The following is a 23,108-nucleotide window of genomic DNA, read 5'->3' on the forward strand; positions in this document are numbered from 1 at the left end:
GGTTCTACATTAGCAGGAAGCTGCAATCAGGAGTAGAGCCAGGACATGAACCCAGGCACCGCAATATGGGATGCAGGCATCCCAGCTGGCATCTTAACTGGTAAGCCAAATGCTTGTTCCCAAAGCCAGATTTTTAAATCTGAGTGTTCATGTATCCATTACTTTCATTTTACAGGTATCTAAAAAGATGAGATTTTAGTTTATCATGTATCAATCTCATAGTGTTTTGTGTACTCACAAGTAATGATAAATGAGCCAAGGACATTCATAAAATTTTGTTCTGAACACATTAGGACTGACTGAAGCTCCAATCAACAGTAGTGATTACATGGATAACAACCACATTCAGTTACTTTTCTCATTATTTTAACTCAAGGTCATTTAACTTTTTCTCATTACAAAAGGATAACACCCATCTCTATGTTACAAACAGTGCAACTGTTGTCTGTTCAGACTGGAGTGGTTTAAAAAAGAGTTTATGTTAAAGTGTTTAGTATTGCAGCCAGCACTGTGGAGTAGGGGATAAGCCACCCCAATATCTGCAGTGCCGGCATACCATATGGGTGCCAGTTCAAGTCCTGGATGCTCCACTTCCAATCCAGCTCCCTACTAATGCACCTGGGAAAGCAGCAGAGGGTAGCCCAAGTTCTTGGGCCCCAGTACCCATGTGGGAGACCTGGAAGTGACTTCTGGTTTTCGCCTGGTCAAGCCCAGCCTTTGCAGCCATTTGGGGAGTGAACTAGTGGGTGGAATCTCTCTTTCTGTCTCCCTCTCTCTCTGTAATTCTGACTTCCAAATAAATAAATATTTTTTTAAAAAAGGGTACAGTACCAAACTAAACTCATTTTATGACAAAACTCAGTCAATATATAACATGTCGCAGGCGCCGTGGCTCACTTGACTAATCCTCTGCCTGCGGCGCCAGCACCCCGGGTTCTAGTCGTGGTCGAGGCACTGGATTCTGTCCCGGTTGCTCTTCTTCCAGTCCAGCTCTCTGCTGTGGCCCAGGAAGGCAGTGGAGGATGGCCCAAGTGCTTGGGCCCTGCACTCACATGGGAGACCATGAGGAAGCTCCAGGCTCCTATCTTCAGATCAGCGCAGTGCGCCAGCAGCAACGTGCTGGCCATAGCGGCCACTTGGGGAGTGAACCAACAGAAGAAGGAAGACCTTTCTCTCTGTCTCTTTCTCTCCCTAACTCTGCCTGTCAAAAAAAAAAATATATATATATATGTCGATAAGGCTACAAAATGACTATAATGTTAAAACAAAAATGTCAATTCAAAAAATTAACTTATTTTGGCTGGTGCCACCACTCACTAGGCTAATCCTCTGCCTGCGGTGCTGGCACCCCAGGTTCTAGTTCCGGTCAGGGCGCCGGATTCTGTCCCAGTTGCTCATCTTCCAGTCCAGCTCTCTGCTGTGGCCAGGGAGTGCAGTGGAGGATGGCCCAAGTGCTTGGGCCCTGCACCCCATGGGAGACCAGGAGAAGCACCTGGCTCCTGACTTCGGATCAGTGCGGTGCGCCGGCCGCAGCATGCCGGCCGCAGTGGCCATTGTGGGGTGAACCAACGGAAAAAGGAAGACCTTTCTGTTTTTCTCTCTCACTGTCCACTCTGCCTGACCAAAAAAAAAAAAAATTGTCCATGGCATGAGCCATGTCAGTAGATTAATTGAGGTCAAAAGTCAATTTCTATTAGGCTAAGGATTGAATCACAGGTGAGCAAGTACAGATGCAATTATAAGCTTTCTTTTCAGAGGTTCCACTGAGAAAGGATAGAGGAAACTCCAAAAGAATCTTAAAGAGAAGCCACTGGCACAGAGGAAGGAAAGAGGAATAAGGAGGAATTTAAGTTCAAAATGAGCAGTGAAAAAGGAGAGTAGAAATTGGTAAGACCAGAAGCCAAACTGGCAAAATTTGAGAAGTAAATGAGATGCAACAGCAAAAGCCTCACTTTTACAACAACCCAGACTTGTATTTTTCCCCCTTTGTTAACCATTTGAAAGGGACTCTATTTTTTCACATAGCTTACTAAAATTACAAATGACTTGGAACACTTTCTGATTTACATTACACAATGAAGCATTTGATATTTCCACCTCCTTGAAACTTGGCTCACCATTCTTTCTTAACTTCCTTTAAAGTCTCCTTTTCCAAAGGCTCTCCTTGAATCATTAGGAAAGACCAGGTGACAGTGTGATAACAAGTAACCCAGAGGCATACCCCAACTAAAGTAATCCTCATTCACAGTGCAAGTCCAGAACAGGTCTCGAGGCACTTCGCTATTGAAAAATCACTAAGAGAATCAAGTGGACAAAGCTCCAACTCAACAAACTTCATAATCATCAAGGTAGGGAAAGCTAACCAGCAGACTCAACGTGCTGTCTCTTAAAGCTCCTACAGAGAAATGCCTCACATTGTTGCAGGGCTCTGCTGCGCTTCAATTCTTCTTTCTCTGCCGGATTTGTGTCTCATGTTCACGAAAAACGAGCACAAAGAAAATTGTGTAAAGCAGAAGCGGTTTATGGAAAAAAAAAGTGAAGGAGGGGAAAAAACACAACAGCACTGAGAATTCCTGAAGAAAACAAAAGCGAGAGAAAAACTTCCAGTAGCACTGAGACGAGTCCCTAAAGCAGGAAGCTATTTTGAAGGCTGATTGTCTAGGGTTCTGTAGGTTGTAAAAGGAGGTATTCTCATGATTGGTCCAGGAAAGGGATGATTTTCATTGGTCAATTGGATGATAGTCCACGGGAAACTCAACAGAAAACACATGAAACTTTCATCCAAAATAAGTAGAATTATCATCACCTAGATCTGCTACAACAGCTCAGAAAAATCTTGATTACAAGGATTAGCACATGGCATCTACCACCCTCACAGATGCTAGTTGCTTGAATTTTCTCATCTCTAAGTAGTGGGGAGGACCCCCTGATTGCTGTCAGACTCTCCAGGAATCTGTCAACATCACCCCTGGTCACATTCCAATGGCCAAGGCAGGTAATATAACATCCCAAGAACCAAAAATAAATAAATAAATAAAAGCAATCCTACTTTCTCCCCAGAAGGAAGAAAACAGGAATATTTGTAAACAGCTTCTATGATTACATACTCTCCCTCTCACTAGAAATATTTCACAAAACTCAATTCTTAACCTTCTCTTTGCATATGCAAATTCTTCCCAAGTGACCTCATTCACTTCCTATGTGACAATAACTACCAAATCTATATATTTTGCTCAAACCTCTCTCCAGATCCATATACCTCTTCTCAAAAATCCCAAAAGTACTCTAATCTGTCTAAATTTAATCACTGTTCCACAGTGCCCCAATTCTTGTAATGAACTATTTGCTGTCTTTTCCCTATTAAACTATAACTTTCATTACATAATAGCTGTGTTTAATTTGTTTCTATCCCCAGCACTAAGCCAAAAACACCCAAGAAAAATGATTTCTTCAATGAGTTAACTGATTAATGAATGATGAACACTGTTTTCATGGTGTTCGCAGATATTCTTCAAAAGCTTCAGATTCAGATTGCTGAAGCAAGCCTTAAGATTCAGTACTGCAGTGTAGCGGGTAAAGCTGCTACACCCCATATGTAGCGGGTAAAGTGCCGGCACCCCATATGGACGCCATTTCAAGTTCCAGCTGCTCCACTTCCAGTCCCAGCTCTCTGCTACATCCTGGGAAAGCAGCAGAAGATGGCTCAAGTGATTGGGCCCCCGCACCCATGTGGGAGACCTGGAAGAAACTCCTGGGCAGCTCCAGCCACTGCCACCATCTGGTGAGTGAATCAGCGGATGGAAGACCTCTCTGCCTCTGTCTCTCAAATAAATAAATAAATCTGAAAAAAAAAAAATTTAGTACCTTAAACTGAGTTGGTGACTGCTATTAAGGGATGAGTTTAAAAAGTGAGGTCACAGTGACAGTTCGTATCCTAGCTGCTCTTCTTCTGGTACAGCTCTCTGTTATGGCCTGGGAAAGCAGAAGATGGCCCAAGTGCTTGGGCCTGCATGGGAGACCCAGAAGAAGCTCTTGGCTCCTGGCTTCCAGTCGGCTCATTTGGGGAATGAACCAGTGGATGGAAGACCTTTCTCTCTGTCTTTTCCTCTTCTCTGTCTGTAAGTCTACCTCTCAAATAAATAAGTAAAATCTTTAAAAAAAAAAAAAAAAGTGAGGTCCCAGGAAAGAAGAAATGAGTCAACAAAGGTATGCTGAGCACTACTATCTTTCAAGTAGTATTTTGGATCCTGGAATATCAACAAATAAAATAGAGATAGATTTCTGCTCTTTGGGAGAAGAACAGTAAACAATAAGCATTACATAACACAAACATTTTTAAAGTAAATTACATAATACATCAGTGTGAATAAAAGCAGAACAAAAGGCATGGAGAGTCCCAGAAGTTAGGGATAAAGGTGCAATTTAAAATGAATAGAGAGATAAGAATCAACTTCATTGCAATGGGAATATTTGAGCAGACTTGAAGGAATCAAGGGAGTAAGCTGTGTGGGTATTGGCATGTTCAGTGGGCAAGAACCACCAGCACAAAGCTCTAAATTAGAAGCATTCCTGGGATGTTTGAGGAATCTCAAAGACAACAAGGAAACTTAAACTAAAGAAGGAAGGATGAAAAGAAGAGATGAGGTAAGGTAAAAGGGGTCAAATTACACAGACAGGGCAGCAATGACTGGATTTAACTGTGAGGGAAAGGAGGAACCCTTGGACAGTTGGGAGAAGTGTGGTAATATAATATGAAATATGTTGATACTCTTCCTGGATAAAAGGTAAAAGTGAATGTCTAGAGAGATCCAAGAAGGCTGAATAGGGAAAAGTGGAACTGATTTTGACCATGGAAACAAACTAGAAGAACAGGGAGGAAACTTTTTCCTCAGGGACTGTTGGAGGGAAGCTTTCAGTGGAAAGTCTACAGAAAGAAGAAACGCTCGGTAGTGAGATGAAGACTGTACAATCACACAACTAGCAGGATGCCACCAGTGGCTTCCACAGCCAGTGAGAACGCCATCTTCTCAGACCAAGGTGAGAGGAATCTGCAGCAGCCCAAACACCACTGATGATCCTGTCTGAGGAAGAATCTTGCAGCATCCACCTATTTTAAGTCTGGCCTGAAGAGCTAGTGGGAGTCAGGTTGCCCACCTAATCCCTTGAAGGAGGGCACATTAATTATCTCTCTTTCCCTCATCAAGGCACCTAGCAACTGAGAGGGAAGGTGAGTGAAGGCTGTTGTGGCCTGCATGCCACTAGTGGATTTTGTCAGAGGAAGAAATCTGGACCCACTGACTTTCAGTCCAGCCTGGAGAGTTGGCGGGGAAGCAGGGCACCCACACAGTTCCATGAAAGGATCACTCCATTCCACTACCACAACCAACCTCTGTTGAGCAGGGTGGCTGGCTCTGGGAATGAGGCAGCTTTCCCCATGGATATAGAGGCTAACAGGGAAAGGAGTAGATCCCTGCACCCTGTGGCTATGGGAATCCCATGGCTGTGTGATAGGCCAGGAAACTGAGAAGGGAGTCAGGGTTGGCAGGGTGGGCAATCACTGGGTTCGATTCCAGAAGTTTGGAGCTACCTGGGTGCTGGGGAGGGTCATTGCAGACAGCTCCATGCTCATACTACAGAACACATAGATCCTCTGGGTAGTTCACATTCTTGAATGGGTGGGATATGCAGACACTGTGAGCTTATCCTGGGCAGTTGGTTCACCTTAGCAAAGAAGGACTGGTGTTAGGAGCAAGCCAACCAACATGATCATACACTCCACCTGCTGACTATAGAAGAGATCCACCATGCCCAACTTGGGTGTCATTCTGGACCCCTGCCCCACTCTCAGGCTCTGGCCAGAGCTCCTTGGCCCCACCAAGCGCACACCTCTGGATATCTGCTGAAGAAGCAGGCATTCAAAACTAAGCCATTGAATAATATTTCAAAGAACAAAGCCTTCAGTGGAGATATCAACAAGTGTTTGTCCATATGCAAGTGTTTGTCCATATGTATTAAAAACAAATGTAAAAATACAAGAAACATGAACAAGGAAGATAATATAATGCCAAAAGAGGAACACAACCAAACTCAATATTAGACTGTAAAGACAAGGAGATTGATGTAATGCTGAAAAGTAATTCAAAAGAATGGTCACAAGATTACTCAAAAACACAGAGAAGAAAATACATGAGTTTAAAAAACCAGTAGCTGACATGCGTGAGATATTTTGCTGTGAGAAAGATATTTTAAAGGCAAATCAAGCTGAAATGTTAGAAATGAAGAACACAATGTGTCAAATAACAAATACAGTGGAAAGCCTTAACAACATACTCAGTAAGCTAGAAGACAAATCATTGGAAACATCTCAGTCAGACAAAAAAGAAAAAGAAAAAATTAGAAAAACCAAAACCAGTGTTTGAGACCTATAGGGTACCACCAAATGAATAAATATATGTGTCCTACAAGTTCCTGAAGGTACAGAAAAAAAGAATGGGTTAGAAGACTTCAGTGAAATAACAGCAGAAAATTTTCCTAATTTGGAGAAAGACATGAACATACAAAAACAAGAAGTGCATACAGGCCCAAAGTGCATAGACATTATTGGAAAAGATCTTTAACAAAACACATTATCACCAAACTTTCAAAAATAAAATGGAAAAGTAGTCTAAAATGTGCAAGAGATAAATGCCATGTTAGCTTTAAAATATTTCAAATAGAATGACAATAGATTTATCATCAGAAACTCTACATATTAGGAGAAAATGGAGAGACACAGTCTAAGTCCTAAGAGAAAAAAAATTGTCAACCTAGAACACTCAACTGCAAAGCTCTCATTTATTCATCAAGGTGAAGTAAAGACCCTCCAAAACAAAACAAACAAACAAAAAAAACCTGAAAGAATTTGTCACCACCCAGTCAGCCTTACAAATAACACTTAAGGATATGCTACACACAGAAACACAGAAAAATACTAAGCATCATGAAAGAACATAAAGGCAAAAAACTTCCTTGAAAAAGTACAAAGGAGATCTAAAACAAAAAATAGGAATATTTAGAGGAAAATGGCAGAGCCAAGTCATTACTTAACCACAATAATCTTGAATATAAATTCTCCAATGAAAAGATATCTATATGCAGCTTACAGGAAAAACCTCATCAACAAAGATACACAAAGACCAAAAGTGAAAGGATGAAAAAAGATAGTGCATGCTAATGGAAATAAAAATGAGCTAGGAGCCTGGTGCCTCCTGCAATGTGAGCATCCTTTATGAGTTCCAGTTTGTGTGCTGGCTGCTCCACTTCTGGTCCAGCTCCCTGCTAATGGACTGGGAAAAACAGCAGGGGATGGCCCAAGTACTTGGACCCCTGATACCCACAGGGGAGACCAGGAAGATGCTCTGGCTTCTGGCTTAAGCCTGGTCCAGCCCCAGTCACTGCAGTCATCTGGGGAGTGAACCAGTGGATGGAACATCCTTCTGTCTCTCCCTCTCTGTGTGTACTTCTGACTTTCAAACTAATTAAAAACAAAAGGGAGATTCCAAGATGGCTGAATAGGGAAAAGACATGCTGATTTTGATGAGTGAAAGGAAGCACAAGAAAAGCAAAGGAAGTGTATTCCTAGGGAGGAGCTGGAGAGAAGTTTTCAGTGGAAATTCTACAAAATGGAGAGGCACACCATGGAACAGAGTGGAAAGAGCAGATGTGCAGCAGTGAGTGGGGACACCACACAAGACTCTCACATCTTGGGGCCGGAGGAGATGCTAGCATATAGGAGCTAGGTGAGGGCAGACTGCAGCAGCCCATGGTACAGTGATATTGCATGAGAGAGATCATTGCAGACCGCACTGACTTTGAATCCTAGTAGCAAGCAGGGTACCCATATAATGCAGCAATGGAAAAGCATATTTCTTTCTCTCCATCCGCCCTACAAGGGCGCCTGGCAACCAGCGGGAAGAATGTACCACACTGAAAGCAGTAGAGCCTCGAGCATGCACGAACAGGGGATTTTACCAGATGGGAAATTTTGCGTTTCCCACTGCCTTTGAGTTTGGCTGAGAGGGTTGAGAGGGGCTGGGCACCCAGTTAAGGTTGTGAGGGGCCCCAACCTCTCAACCTATCACAGGCTCTGGGACTCAAACTGCCAAGGCGAAGCACCCACTGGCATCTGGCTCTGGAAACAATTCTGCTCCCTCCAAATGGGGCAGGCTCACTGTAGTCAAACTTTCAATAGTAAAACATTTTTAAAAAGATCCTCAAGTGTGCACAACAGAAACACCAGATTATCAGATTGCAGACTGGATGAACGGATTAAAAAACAAGATCCATCTGTTTGCTGCTGACAAGAAACAAGCCTAATCAATGAACATACACCCAGACTTAAAGTGAAAGGATAGAAAGAGATATTGCATGCTAATGGAAATCAGAAAAGTAAAGATGTAGCCATCCTAATATAAGACAAAATGGACTTTAAAACAAAAACTGCTAAAAGAAATAAAGAAGGACACTATGTAATGACTAAGGGATCAATTCAACAGGAAGATGTGACTGTAATGAATGTATAGGCACCCAATGACAGGATGCCTGGCTAGTAAAAGCAAATATTAATGGATCTAAAAGGAGACATAGACTCCAATACAGTAATAATGGGGGACTTTAACACCCCACTTTCATCAATGGATAAATCAATTAGACAGAAAATCAACAAAGAAACAACAGAGCTAATCAATACTATGTATCAAATGGACCTAAATGTTATCTACAGAACTTTTCATCCCACAGTTGCAGAATACACATTCTTTTCATCACTGCATGGAAGATTTTCTAGGATAGCCTATACACTATACCATAAAACAAGTCTCAGCAAATTCAAAAAAATTGAAATTATGCCATGTATCTTATGTGACAATAATGGAATGAAGGGGAAAATTAACAACCTAAGAATCTCTAGAAAATATGTAAACACATGAAGACTGAACAACATTCTCCTGAAATAAGTTAAAATTTCCTAGAAATGAAAGACAATAATGCTGAAGTTCCAAGATGATGGAGTAGGGAGGGAGCTTACTGTTCTAGTCTAGGAGAAGATAGTTTTTAAAAAGTGGAGAGTACACAGTCTCAGGGAAGAGTTAGAGAAAAAACAGCAGAGGAAACTCTATGAAAATTAGAGGCGCATTGGTGGACCTACGTGGAGGGCAAGAATGCCCACAACTCAGGACTCCAGCAGCCAAGAGCCTATGCACAAGTATTGGAAAGTGAGGTGAGACCAGACTACAGCAGCCTAAGCCACTGATGCTAAAATTTCAGGAAGAGCATAAAGGGAACTCATCTAGGAGGCCCGAGGGGGATAGTGTACCTGCCAAACTAGAGGAGGAACAAAAAAAGTAGGGACACGCTTCTCTCTCCCCGATCACTTCACAACTACATCCTGTAACAAGCCAATAGAGGAAGTGCCATTTTGGAGATATATAGCAGCTGCACCAGCACATGTCCGCACCCAGCAACCATCCGAGTGGAGACATCTAACTCTGGTGGGGAAAACTAACAGGGGGCTGGGAGTTTGTGACTGAAGGAGGCTTGTGTGCTGGGACTGTGAAAAGAAATGAGGCTGTGTGGGAGGACTCACGGTGTGGCTGGGACTTTGGGCAGTTACTGTAGGAGACTCCACATGCTCAGGGCTTCCTGGTTACCTAGTGAGGGACATTGCTGGAGAATCTGAGCTTACACTGAGGACTGCACAGATCCTTTGTGTGGTCCTTGGGGCAGAGCGGACAAATATTATACCAACCTGGCCTAGGGCACAGGCACAGGTCTCCTTTGAGGAGAAATGCTCAGCTAAGCAAAATAAACTTCCCTTCTGATAAAAAAAAAAGGGGGGGGAGATTTACCATGCCAAAATTGGGTGTGTCACCTTAGACACACCATTCACCCTGGAGAACTGAACAGAGCTTCCTGTCCACAACCAATACAAGTCTCTAGATATTCACCGAAAGCAGACATTCCTCACATCTACAGAGCCATAGTACAACAATAAAAGCCACGACAGAAAAAAAAAAAGAAAGAAACCAATGAGTATCTCCACAAATGCCAGACAACAAATTCACCAATTCAAGAAACAAGAATAAGGAAGACAACATGACATGCCCAAAAGAACACAACACTTGAATACTACATTGTGAAGATGATGAAATGGAAGAAATGCAAGAAATGGAATTCAAAAAACTGATCATAAGATTAAATTGAGGGGCCAGCGCTGTGGCACAGTGGGTTAACGCCCTGGCCTGAAGAGCCAGCATTCCATACAGGCGCCAGTTCGAGACCCAGCTGCTCCACTTCCTGTCCAGCTCTCTGCTATGCCCTGGAAAAGCAGTAGAAGATGGCCCAAGTCCTTGGACCCCTGCACCCACAGGGGAGACCGGGAAGAAGTTCCTGGCTCCTGACTTTGGATCGGCACAGCTCCAGCCATTGTGGCCTTCTGGGGAGTGAACCATTGGATGGAAGACCTCTCCCCCTCTCCCCGTCTCTCCTCTCTCTGGGTAACTCTGACATTCAAATAAATAAATAAATCTTTTTTAAAAAAGATTCAATTAAAGTAATCAGAAGCAAATGCACGAACTACTGAAATCCATACAAGACATGAAATAAAATTTCTCCTATAATATTGAGATATTAAAGAGACATCAAAATGAAAAAATAAATAAATAAAACAAATAAAATGCCGTGGAAAGCCTTAACAACGGAATCAGTGAAGAAGAATAAACAATATTTGACTTAGAAGTCAAAGCACAGGAAATTATAGACCAAAAACAAGAAGAGGAAATTAGAAAACTAAAAAACACTGTTGGGAATCTACATGATACTATCAAATTACCCAACATACAGGTTCTAAGAGTTCCTGAAGGTGTGGAAAGAGAGAAAGGATCAGAAAGACTTTTCAGTGAAATAATAACAGAAAACTTCCCTAATTTGGAGAAAGAAAGGGATATCTAAATATAGGAAGCAAATAGAACTCCTAATAGACATGGCAGAAAGAACTTCACCACAACAAACTCACCACAGTAAAATATAAAGAAAAGATTCTAAAACGTGCACAAGAGAAACACCAGATTAGTTTCAGAGGATCTCCAATTAGACTCACAGCAGACTTCTCATCAGAAACCCTACAGGCTAGGAGAGAATGGCAAGTATATTCCAAGTCTTAAAGAGAAAAAAACTGTCAACACAGAATACCCTGGAAAGCTATCATTTATGAATGAAGGTGAAATAAAAACTTTTAATAACAAACAGAAATTGAAAGAAAATGTCACCACTTGTCCAGCCCTACAAAAGATGCTTAAGGATGTACTGCACAGAGATACATAAATCATGGTCATCAATACGAAAGAAGGTAAAGGAAGAAAATCTCTCAGCAAAAGTTCAAAGGAAACTCAAAATACAAAATAGGAATATTTTTGGAAAAGTGGCAGGCCCAAGTCCTTACTTGTCAATAGCTACCTTGAATGTAAATAGTCTCAACTCTCCAGTTAAAAGACACAGACTGGCTGAATGGATTAAAAAACATAACCCATCTATTTTTTTGCCTAAAAGAAACAAATCTTGGGGCCAGCACTGTGGCACAACAGGTTAATGCTCTAGCATGAAATGCCAGCACCCCATATGGATGCCAGTTCAAGATCTGGCTGCTCCACTTCCAATCCAGCTCTCTGATATGGCCTGGAAAAGCAATAGAAGATGGCCCAAGTCCTTGGGCCCCTACACGCACATGGGAGACACAGAAGAAGCTCTTGGCTCCTGGCTTTGGATCGGCGCATTTCCAGCTATTGCTGACAATTGAGGCGTGAACCATCAGATGGAAGACCTCTCTCTCTCTGTCTCTGCCTCTCCTCTCTCTGTGTAACTCTGATTTTTAAATAAATAAATAAATATTAAAAAAAAAAACAAGAAACACATCTCACCAATAAGCTGCATGCAGACTGAAAGTGAAGGGATGAAAAAAGATAGTCCATGCTAACATAAACCAAAAAAGAGCTAGTGTGGCCATCCTAATATGAGACAAAGTAGACATTAACACAAAAATTGTTAAAAGAGACAAAGCACTATGTAATGATTAAGGGATCAATTCAACAGGAAGATGTAACTATTATAAACGTAAATACACCAAATAACAAGGCACCTGGCTATTTAAAAGAAATGTTAATGTATCTAAAGGGAGATATAGACTCAATATGATAGTAATGGGGGACTTCAATACTCCACGTTCAACAATGGACAGACCAAACAGACATAAAATTATCAAAGAGAGCAGATTTAATCAACACTATAGACCAAATGGACCTAACTGATATCTAAAGAACTTTTCAGTCCACAGTTGCAGAATACACATTCTTCTCACCAACACATGGAACTTTCTCTAGGATTGACCATATGATAGGCCATAAAGCAAGTCTCAGCAAATTCAAAAAAATTGAAATCACACCATGCATATTCTCAGACCACAATGCAGTAAAGTTGGAAATCAGCAACTCAAGAATGTCTAGAACATATGAAACACATGAGACTGAACAACATGCTCCTGAATGAACAATAAGTCATAGAAGAAATCAAAAGAGAAATCAAAAAATGTCTGGGAACAAATGAAGATGACAACACAACATATCAAAACTTACGGGATACAGCACTGATAAGAGGGATGTTATAGAATCTGGTGCCTACATCAAGAAATTGGAAAGGCACTAAATAAATGAGCTATCAATGCATCTCAAGGATCTATAAAAACAACAGCAAACCAAGCCCAAAACTAGTAGGAGAAAAGAAATAATTAAATTTAGAGAAGAAATCAACAATATTGAATCCAAACAAAAAAAAATTACAAAAGATGAGCAAAATGAAGACAAGGTTTTTGAAAAATAAAAAAAAACTGACACACCATTGGCCCAACTAACCAAAAAAAAGAGAGAGAAGACCCAAAATTAATAAATTGGATTTGAAAAAGGAAATGTAACAACAGACACCACAGAAATAAAAAGAATCATCAGAAATTACTGTATCCCAACAAACTGGAAACCTAGAAGAAATGGAGAGATGCCTGGACACATACAACCTACCTAAATTGAACCATGAAGACATAGAAAACCTAAACAGATCCATAACCAAGACAGAAATTGAATCAGTATAACAACATCCCAACAAAGAAAAGCCCAGGAACAGAGGTCTTCATTGTTGAATTCTATCAGACATTTAAAGAAGAACTAACTCCAATTCTTCTTGAGCTATTTGAAACAATTGAAAGGGAGGGAATCCTCTGAAATTCTTTCTATGAAGCCAGCATCATCTTAATTCCTAAACCTGAAAAATGCAACAGAGAAAGAGAATTACAGACCAATTTCCTGATGAACATAGATGCAAAAATCCTCAACAAAATTCTGCCAATCAAATCCAAAAACACATCAGAAAGATCATTCACCCAGAACATCAAAATATCCATTCTTCCAAAAGCAATTTACAGATTCAATGCAATACCAATCAAAATACCAAAGACATTTTTCTCAGATCTACAAAAATGATACTGAAATCCATAGGGAGGCACAGGAGAGCTTGAATAGCTAAAGCAATACTATACACCAAAAACAAAGCTGAAAGCATCTCAATACCAGGTTTTAAGACATGCTACAAGGAAGTTATAATCAAAAAAGCCTGGAACTACTACAAAAACAGATGGATAGACCAGTGGAACAGAATTGAAACACCAGAAATAAATCCAAACATCTATAGCCAACTTATATTTGATCAAGGATCTAAAACCAATTCCTGGAGCAGGGACAGTCTATTCAACAAATGGTGCTGGAAAAACTGGATTTCCACATGCAGAAGTATGAAGCAAGACCCCTACCTTACACCTTAAACAAAATCCACTCAACATGAATTAAAGATCTAAATCTATGATCCGACATCATCAAATCATTAGAGAACATTGGGGAAACCCTGCAAGACATTGTCACAGGCAAAGACCTCTTAGAAAAGACTCCAGAAGCATAGGAAGTCAAAGCCAAAATTAATAAAGGACTACATCAAATTGAGAAGTTTCTGTATGGATAAAGAAATTATTGGATTTGTACACTATAGAATACTACACAATGGAAAAAATGAAATCTTATCATTTGCAACAAAATGGATGAATCTGGAAAACATCATACTTAATGAAATAAGCCAGTACCAAAGGGACAAATACCATAAGTTCTCCCTGACCTGTGAGAACTAATGGGGCACCTAAAACGAAATCTGTAAAAATGAAATCAACACTTCAAGAAGGGATGACTTAAGCTGCTCTTGTCCTGACTGTCAAGGAACAGTTTTGGTGTTTTTTGTCTTTTCAGGTGTTTTTTTTTTTTTTTTTCATTTTATATGTTGAACTCTTTACTTAACACAGAGTTAATCATATGTGTATAAAATCAATTGAACACGTCAAAAGGATAATTCAACTGGACCATGTGGAATTTATCTCTGGCATACAGGGATGGTTCAACATATACAAATCAATTAATATGCTACATCACATTAAGAAATTAAAGAATAATTTGTATAATTTGGGACATGCTCAGGCTGACTTGCCCCAAGTGGTGGAGTTGGAAGCATACCAGGGGATTCCAATTCAATCCCATCGAGGTGGCATGTACCAATGCCATCTCACTGTTCCAGGTGATCAGTTTCAGTTCACAGTTGGTCATGGTGAAGGGACTGGGAGTCAAAGGGAGCGCATAGACAAGTCTAGTACCTGCTAACGCTAACTGATGGAGTAAATAAAGGGGAGAGTGATCCAACATGGGAAGTGAGAATCTCAGCAGACTCATAGAATGGCAGATGTCCTAAATAGCACTCTGGCCTCAGAATCAGCCCTAAAGGCATTCGGAGCTGGCTGAAAAGCTCATGAGAGTATTTCAGGCATGGAAAGCCAAGACACTCTGGCAAAAGATCTCTGTGAGTGAGATCCCAGTGGAAAGAACAGGCCATCAAAGAAGGAGGTACCTTTCTCTGAAGGGAGGAGAGAACCTCCACTTTGACTATGAGCTTGTCTAAACAAGGTAAGAATCGGAGAACTCAGAGGGCTTCCATAGCCTTGGAAACTCATGACTGGAGCATAGGGAGATTACTGATGCCATAGACAGGAGTGTCAATTGGTAAAGTCAACAACAGGAGTCACTGTGCACTTACTCCTCATGTAGGATCTCTATCCTTAATGTGCTGTACATTGAGATTTAATGCTATAACGAGTACTCAGACAGTATATTTCACTTTGTGTTTCTATGGGGGTGCAAACTGTTGAAATCCTTACTTAATGCATACTAAACTGATCCTCTGTAAAAAAAAAAAAAAAAAAAAAAAAAAAAAAAAGAAATTATCAATTCCCAACTTGACTCTCACTGGGATTAAACATGACAATAGGTCTGCTCTGATTTCATCATCATTTTAAAAAATCATCTATTATTTTTCACTTTATGTTTCTGTGTGGGAGCAAACTGTTGAAATCCATACTTAATGTATACTAAGCTGATCTTCTGTATATTAAGATAATCGAAAATGAATCTTGATGTGAATGGAACGGGAGAGGGAGTGGGAAAGGGGAGGGTTGTGGGTGGGAGGGACGGTATGGGGGGAAAGCCATTGTAATCCATAAGTCGTACTTTGGAAATTTATATGCATTAAATAAAAGTTTAAAAAAAATAAAAAATAAAAAAAAAAGAAATTAAAGAATAAAAAGCATAAAATTACCTCATTAAATGCAGAGAATGATTGGATAAAATACTACAACCTGGGACCAGTGTTGTGTCACAGCAGTTAAAGTCCTTGAGTCCCTGAACCCATGTGGGAGACTGGGAAGAAGCTCCAGGCTTCTAGCTTCAGATGGGCCCATCCCCAGCCATTGCAGAAGGAATCAGTGGATGGAAGACCCCCCATCTCTGTCTCTTCCTCTAACTCTTCCTTTCAAAAAAATAAATAAATCTTTTTAAAAAGATAACATCCTCATGATAAGAAAAAATACCCTTAAACAACTTGAATATAGAAGGAACATACCTCAATACAATCAAGCCAATGTATGACAAACCCACAGCTGGCATCAAATTGAATGATGAAAAGCTAGAAGCATTTCCACTAAGATCTGGAACCAGAAAAGGATGCCCACCCTCACCATTACTATTCCATATATATCTCTGGAAGTTTTTGATGGAGCCATTAGGCAAGAAAAAATATGTAAAGGAAATACAATGTGAAAGGAGGAAATCAAATTATCCCTGTTTCATACATGATCATATACATTGGGGAACCAAAAGACTCCACCAAGAGATTATTGGAACTCATAAGAGAGTTTGATAAAGTTTCAGGATATAAAATCAACACAGAATAGCATTTGCATACACAAACAATGGCATGGCTGAGAAAGAACATGAAAATGAGTACCATTCACAGTAGCAAAAAGAGAATTTAAATACATTGGTATAAATTTAACCAAGGACATGAAAGATCTCTACAAAGAAAATGAAATACTACTCCACCATAAAAAAGAATGAAATCCTGTCTTTTATCACAAAATGGATTAAATTGGCGACTACTACATTTAGTGAGATAAGCCAATCCCAAAAAGATAAATATCACGTCTTCCCTGATTTGTGGTAACTAATATATAGAATACAAAAATATGTAAAAATGAGTGAGATTGATAACTTGAAATCTGATTATTGTTTATAGTCATTGTCTATACTCCTGAAGAACAGTAGTTTTTCTACTTACTACTTGTTGAATTCTTTATTCAGTGGAGGATTAAGCTTGTGATTATAAAGTGACATGAAAGCATGTCATTACAAAAATTTTTAAAAATAAGAAAGGAATAGAGAAAGAAGGTAGAAATGAGGGAGGAAGGGCAGGTAGGGTAGTAAGCATCATTATGTTCTTAAAACTATATATGAAATACATGAAATTCGTTCCTTTTATAATGAATTTTAAAATTTAAAGAAAAGTATAATAAAAAAGAAATCACAAAACAATCTGATATATTTTTAAAGCTCTATGTAATTATTGTTAAGAACATAGATTAAATGAAGTTGTATTAGCTATCTATTGTTACATAACCAAAATTCTCCCAAAAGCCTAGCAGCTTAAAACAATACACATTGTTTCTTATTTCCTGTGGGTCAAAAATTTGAAATTAGATAAGCTGGGGCATTCTACTGAGTGTCTCTCATGAAGTAACAGCTGAGATGTTAGCTGGAGTTGCAGGCATCTCAAGGCTCGGTTGGGGACAGAGGCTTAATTTCTGAGATGTCTGACCCACATAGCTGTTGGAAAGAGGCTTCACAGTTCTTTGCCAAGTGAGTCTCACCATTGAATTGCTTAATGAGCCTCACAACTTGGCAGCTGGTTTCCCTCAGAGCAAGTAATGCAAGAGAAAGAGGCTAAAGCCACAATGTCTTTCACAACCCAGTCTGCAGAAGCTGCAGTGTGACTTTTGTCTTATTCTATTCATTAGAGGCAACTCTAGAAATTTTCTATTTCCTATTTTTTCTAATTTTCTTCTCTCTGGAGCTTCACTGTTGAAGGAAGTGCTTAAAAAGCAGGACTCCACTTTTATTCTATTTCTAGCCAATCTATTTTTTCTCAATTGTGACTTGTACTCATCCCCAATGATTTGAAGAATTAAAAAGGAAATCTAATTGTTGCCAAAGTGTTCAAATATATTTATATCAAAATTATAAGTGAAATTAAATGTTTAATAATTGAAAAAAGAGGATACTCCTTATAGCTTTTCAAATATAGTACCGTGCCACATAAGTCTTTTAGTCAACAACAATCATATAGAATAATGGTCCTCTAAGATTATAATGAAGCCAAAAAATTTCTATCACCTCTATATGTTGTAGCTGTTGTAACATCATAGCACTGCTATTGTACTAATGTAAACAAACTTACTGCAGTGCCTGTCACATAAAAGTATAGCACATATAGCAATATACAGAATATAAATATACTTCATGATAAAAATAATTTCTGTTTACTAGTTTATGAACTTACTATACATATTTTTATCATTATTTTAGAATGTACTCCTTCTACTTATATTTTTAAAAATACGTTGGCATTTGTTGCAGCTGTTGAGACACTTTTTGGGACACCTGCATCCCATATTCACATCCAGTTCATCCACTTCCAACCTAGCTTTTTGCACTCTGGAAGGCAGTGAGAAATGGTTTGAGTACTTGGGTCCAGACACCAATTTGGGAGACACAGATTGAGTTCTGGGCTTTTGAATTTGGCCTAACTAGACCTGGCTATTGCACACATTTGGGTAGTGAACTGGCAGATGGAAGATCTCTATCAATCTCTGCCTCTCTGTCTCTATCTCTGCCTTTCAAATAGAATGAAAATTAATAAAAATGTAAGTCCTGTCCCCAGAAGGTGACTCATGGTCATGCCTTGCTGATTAGAGAATGTCTCTGTGAAAACTACAAGTTGACCACAAACTGCTTTGTGAACAACAATGATCAATGCCAGTGTACTTCACTGGTTTACAAAACTCTGTCATTTGGCTTATAAATTTTTGGTGATGAAGGCAGAAATGACTGCTCAAAATCTGGGAGAAGAGTGAAACCTCATGGAGCAATTCAGAAAAATGATGGGCTTTATGATGCCAAATGCCATGAGATGAGGCTCCTTAAAGCCAGACAGTGCAATGGCACTGCCATGTGCTAGTATGTGAACACATTGCTGGAGTCAGAAGAGCCAACAAAGACATAGAAATAAACTGCTCAGACCAAGTGAATACCTATTGGATCATCACTGAACAAAAAAAAAAAAAGTAAGAGAAAAACCTATGGGCTCAAAGTTTGCAGACTGTACATCTTGTTATCAAATGAATCTAAATAAATGAGAATAATGTTATCAATACTGATTAGGTGCAATATTCTCAGAAAACTCAGAATGTAGATATAGCTGATGCAGCTTATTATTTTGAAAAAGATGTATATAACATCTTCACATGAATATATAATATTTAAGGAGAAAAATAATTGTTTACCAATGCAGAATATTCTTCACCAACCATGTACAACCATTGAGAATACCTTACTAATTCAATAGTATCTCCAAAACCACACATTGGATACAAAGCAAAACAAGAAAATGACACTAGGAACAGTGGGGATCTACTGAGTTCATACTACCTGATGGGAATGATCTGGGAAGTTAATTTCTTTCCTCTCACTTAAATGTTTCCTCACATCCTCCCCATGCCTCAAAGCAGTGTCCTTCTCCAATGTGAACAATACTAGAACACACATCCTTCACAGCATACAAATGCAACTGCATTTTGTTTCAGAAACTTAGTGTATAAGATGTAGGGGTTTTCTGAGGCCCAAAAACTATCATGAGAGTGAATGTATTGTACCTGAACTTCACTGTAGGTACTTGATCTCTTCTCTTCCCCATTAAGGAAGTGATAAAAGGATCAGAAATGGACTACTTTGTGGCAAAAATCACCCTGTACCTGACTACAAGCTGTTGGATGAAAACCATATCTTATCCACACTCAATCACCAGAGAGTAGCAGGACTTTTAGGACCCCAGACTTTCCTGGAAAGGTGAAAACTGTCATCTTTAGGCAGAAGGCTGGATGCAGTGTTTTATTAGATGCATTATATATGGTTGAGAATAAAGGTCCCACAAAACCCTGTAAAAGATCTGTCTCTTTTCTATCCTAAAATTTCCATCTCACTGCAATCAAAAGAATCAAGGAGAGGTCTAGCATAGGAAGAAAAATCACTAGTTTTTAAAGACTATTTTATACCAAAAGATCTTTGCATTTTATTTTTAATCCCTCACTTCTATTTCATGTAAATTCCTTTTAGTCCTCAGAGATGGGTTAATTTTGTATATTATATCTTCCATTAGTTGTCATTAATAGAGAAAAATTCTATAGTTTTACATATATTCTAATTTGTATATATAATCATGCATAATTTTTGTAACAGTTAAGATGTAAAATTCAAGACTATTATAGCGAAAACTCTTTAAAGAAGGTACTTTTTTTTTTCAAGTCAAAGCATTTCATACATATTTCCATGAAAGCCTAGTCTTCCATTGAGTACATGATGAAGCTGAAGCCACATGCAGCTTTTATTTCATTAAATACAACCTGAAAATGAATATCACCTTTATTTGGGAAGAAAATGCAATTATAAAAAAAAAAAAAAACAGAAAATGTAATCTGAGATCAACAGCCTATTACAGTGCCAGCATAAGAGACAATTTCAATTCAATCTACTGAAATATGTAGCTATATACTGTTTATTTGCTTCTGCATTCCTACATGAAAGTGATAAATGTTGAGTTTAATTTTATTGGAATAAAAAAGGTACATGTAGGAATTACCTTCATTTTTTATTAATATCAAGTACTTCTATTACTGTAAAGAGTAATGGAAGAGGAGCAGGGTCTCAAGATGGCAGTATAGCAATAGGAGGTTCCCAGTTGCGCAGGGCAAAATAGATAGTTAATAAGCAGAGGGGATACAAGCCAGCAACAGAGTCACAAGAAGTTCATGCAGAGAAGCCCAGGAGTCTAGAAAGGACTGGGCAGGTCCACACTAAGGGAGCAAAGAAGAAGGAGGAGTGGCAGAGGCAAGTGGAGAGGCTGAACAAGGAAACCGCCCTCCCCGCTCCCACTCCCTCCCCACCCCCAGTGAACCAGATGAGAGGTGACTAGTCCACAGAGCCGCTATAGTGACAGGCAGGCAAGCTTCGCGAACTGCATTTGAAGCTCCAAGCAGGAAGAAAAGAGAAATTAGAGGGGATCAAGCAGAGAAGTTAGGCACACCCTGTCCATCTATGTCTCTCCCCTCTCCCCAATTTACAGCCAGCAGAGAGAAGCCATATTGATTGTTTACATTTTAAGTGAAAGCAAGGGGCTGCCACGTTTGCCTCCTGCACACATACCCACATCACAACACCCCCCAACCAGGAAGGAGGATCACAACATTTCAGAGTGATTTCATTCCCACCACACAAGCTGTACAACAAGCAGTAGTCCTAAACAGCAAAAACCCGAGCTCCTTTCATGAATCAGTGAGAAGCAAGCCCAGCCTCCCAGTTGGCAGGGCTTAGTGCACCAAAGCCCTGGTATCCACCTCCATGAAGATCTAGAAGTAAACAGGGCTCCAGGAGGAAAGGAAGTGTGCTTCCACTTGCAATGCAAAGACACACAGGCAGCTTATAGCAGAGGGAAATCCCACCAGAGATACAAAGTCACAATTTAAAGATAAAATCAACCACAAAGAACAAAGAACAAAGGAAAAATCTTGAATAAGAATAAGGGACACTCTATGAACTCTCCAAAGGAACAATACAATTCTTTAGTAACGGAGGCTAAAGAGGAAGAGATTGAGGATATTCCAGAAAAGGAATTCAGAAAATTAATAGTCAAATTACTTAGAAGCAATCAGAAACAAATTCAGAAATAAATGAAAAGTGCTTCCCAGAATTTAAGATTTTAAAGAGAAGCTGGAATGAAATACTGGAAATGAAGAATTCAATAGACCAAATATAAATGCAATGGAAAGTATTAGCAATAGAATAGATGAAACAGAAGAAATAATATCAAAACTAGAAGACAAGTTTCTGGAAATAATACAGTCAGACCAAATACAAGAAGAAGAAATTAGACAATTAAAAATCAGGGTTTGAGATTTACAAGATTCTATGAATGACCCAACATAGAGAGCCTAGAAATTCCAGAAGGTGGGGAAAGAGAGAAAGGATTAGAAGAACTTTTTAAGGAAATAATAACAGAGAACTTCCCAATCTGGAGAAAGAAAGAGACATCCAAGTACAAGAAGTACACAGAACTACCAAGAAAGACAACAAGAAAAGAACTTCACCATAAAACAATGTAGAAAACCTCACCTCAGTGAAACACAAAGTAAAGATCTTAAAATGTGCAGGAAAAAAAAATAACTAAAGCAGTCTTATACAACAAAAACAAAGCTGGAGGCATCACAATATCAGATTTCAAGACATACTAAGGACAGTTGTAATCAAAACAGCCTGGTACTACTACAAAAACAGATGGATAGACCAATGGAACAGAATAGAAACACCAGAGATCAATCCAAACATTCCCTATTTGCAGATGACATGATTCTTTATATAGGGGATCCAAAAGACTCCACCAAGAGACTATTGGAACTCAAGAAGAGCTTGGTAAAGTGACAGGATATAAAATCAATACACAAAAATCAACAGCCTTGTTTACACACACACAATGCCATGACTGAGAAAGAACTTATAAGATCAATCCCATTCAAAATAGCTACCAAAAAAAAATCAAATACCTTGGAATAAACTTAACCAAGGATGTTAAAGCTCTCTATGATGAAAATTACAAAACATTAAAGAAAGAAATAGAAGAAGATGCAAAAAAAATGGAAAAATCTTCCATGTTCAGGAGAATCAATATCATCAAAATGTCCATTCTTCCAAAAGCAATTTACAGATTCAATGTAATACCAATCAAAATACCAAAGACATTCTTCTCAGATCTACAAAAAATGATGCTGAAATCCATAGGGAGGAACAGGAGACTTCAAATAGCTAAAGCAATCAGATACAACAAAAACAAGGCAGAAAGCATGACAATACCAGATTTCAAAATATACTACAGGGCAGTTATAATTAAAACAGCCTGGAACTACTACAAAAACAGATGGATAGACCAATGGAACAGAATAGAAACACCAGAAATAAATCCAAACATCTACAACCAATTTATATTTGATCAAGGATCTAAAACCAATTCCTAGAGCAGGGACAATCTATTGAACAAACGGTGCTAGGAAAACTGGATTTCCACATGCAGAAGAATGAAGCAAGATCCCTACCTTACACCTTAAACAAAATCCACTCAACATGATCTAAATCTATGATCCAACACCATCAAATCATTAGAGAACATTGGGGAAACCCTGCAAGACATTGGCACAAAGATTTCTTGGAAAAGACCCCAGAAGCACAGGCAGTCAAAGCCAAAATTAACAAATGGGACTATATCAAATTGAGAAGCTTCTGTATGGC

The 23,108-nt window shown here is 39.2% G+C and overlaps 1 pseudogene; it reads left to right on the plus strand.

Moving 5' to 3' along the window:
- The first annotated feature begins 3,476 nt into the window (after positions 1–3,476).
- LOC127491521 (epithelial cell adhesion molecule pseudogene) lies at positions 3,477–19,025 on the plus strand (annotated as a pseudogene).
- The last annotated feature ends 4,083 nt before the right edge of the window (positions 19,026–23,108 follow it).

The sequence above is a fragment of the Oryctolagus cuniculus genome, chromosome 3 (assembly GCF_051225735.1).
Source record: "Oryctolagus cuniculus isolate XC-2025 breed Fujian yellow rabbit chromosome 3, ASM5122573v1, whole genome shotgun sequence".
Taxonomy (NCBI): domain Eukaryota; kingdom Metazoa; phylum Chordata; class Mammalia; order Lagomorpha; family Leporidae; genus Oryctolagus; species Oryctolagus cuniculus.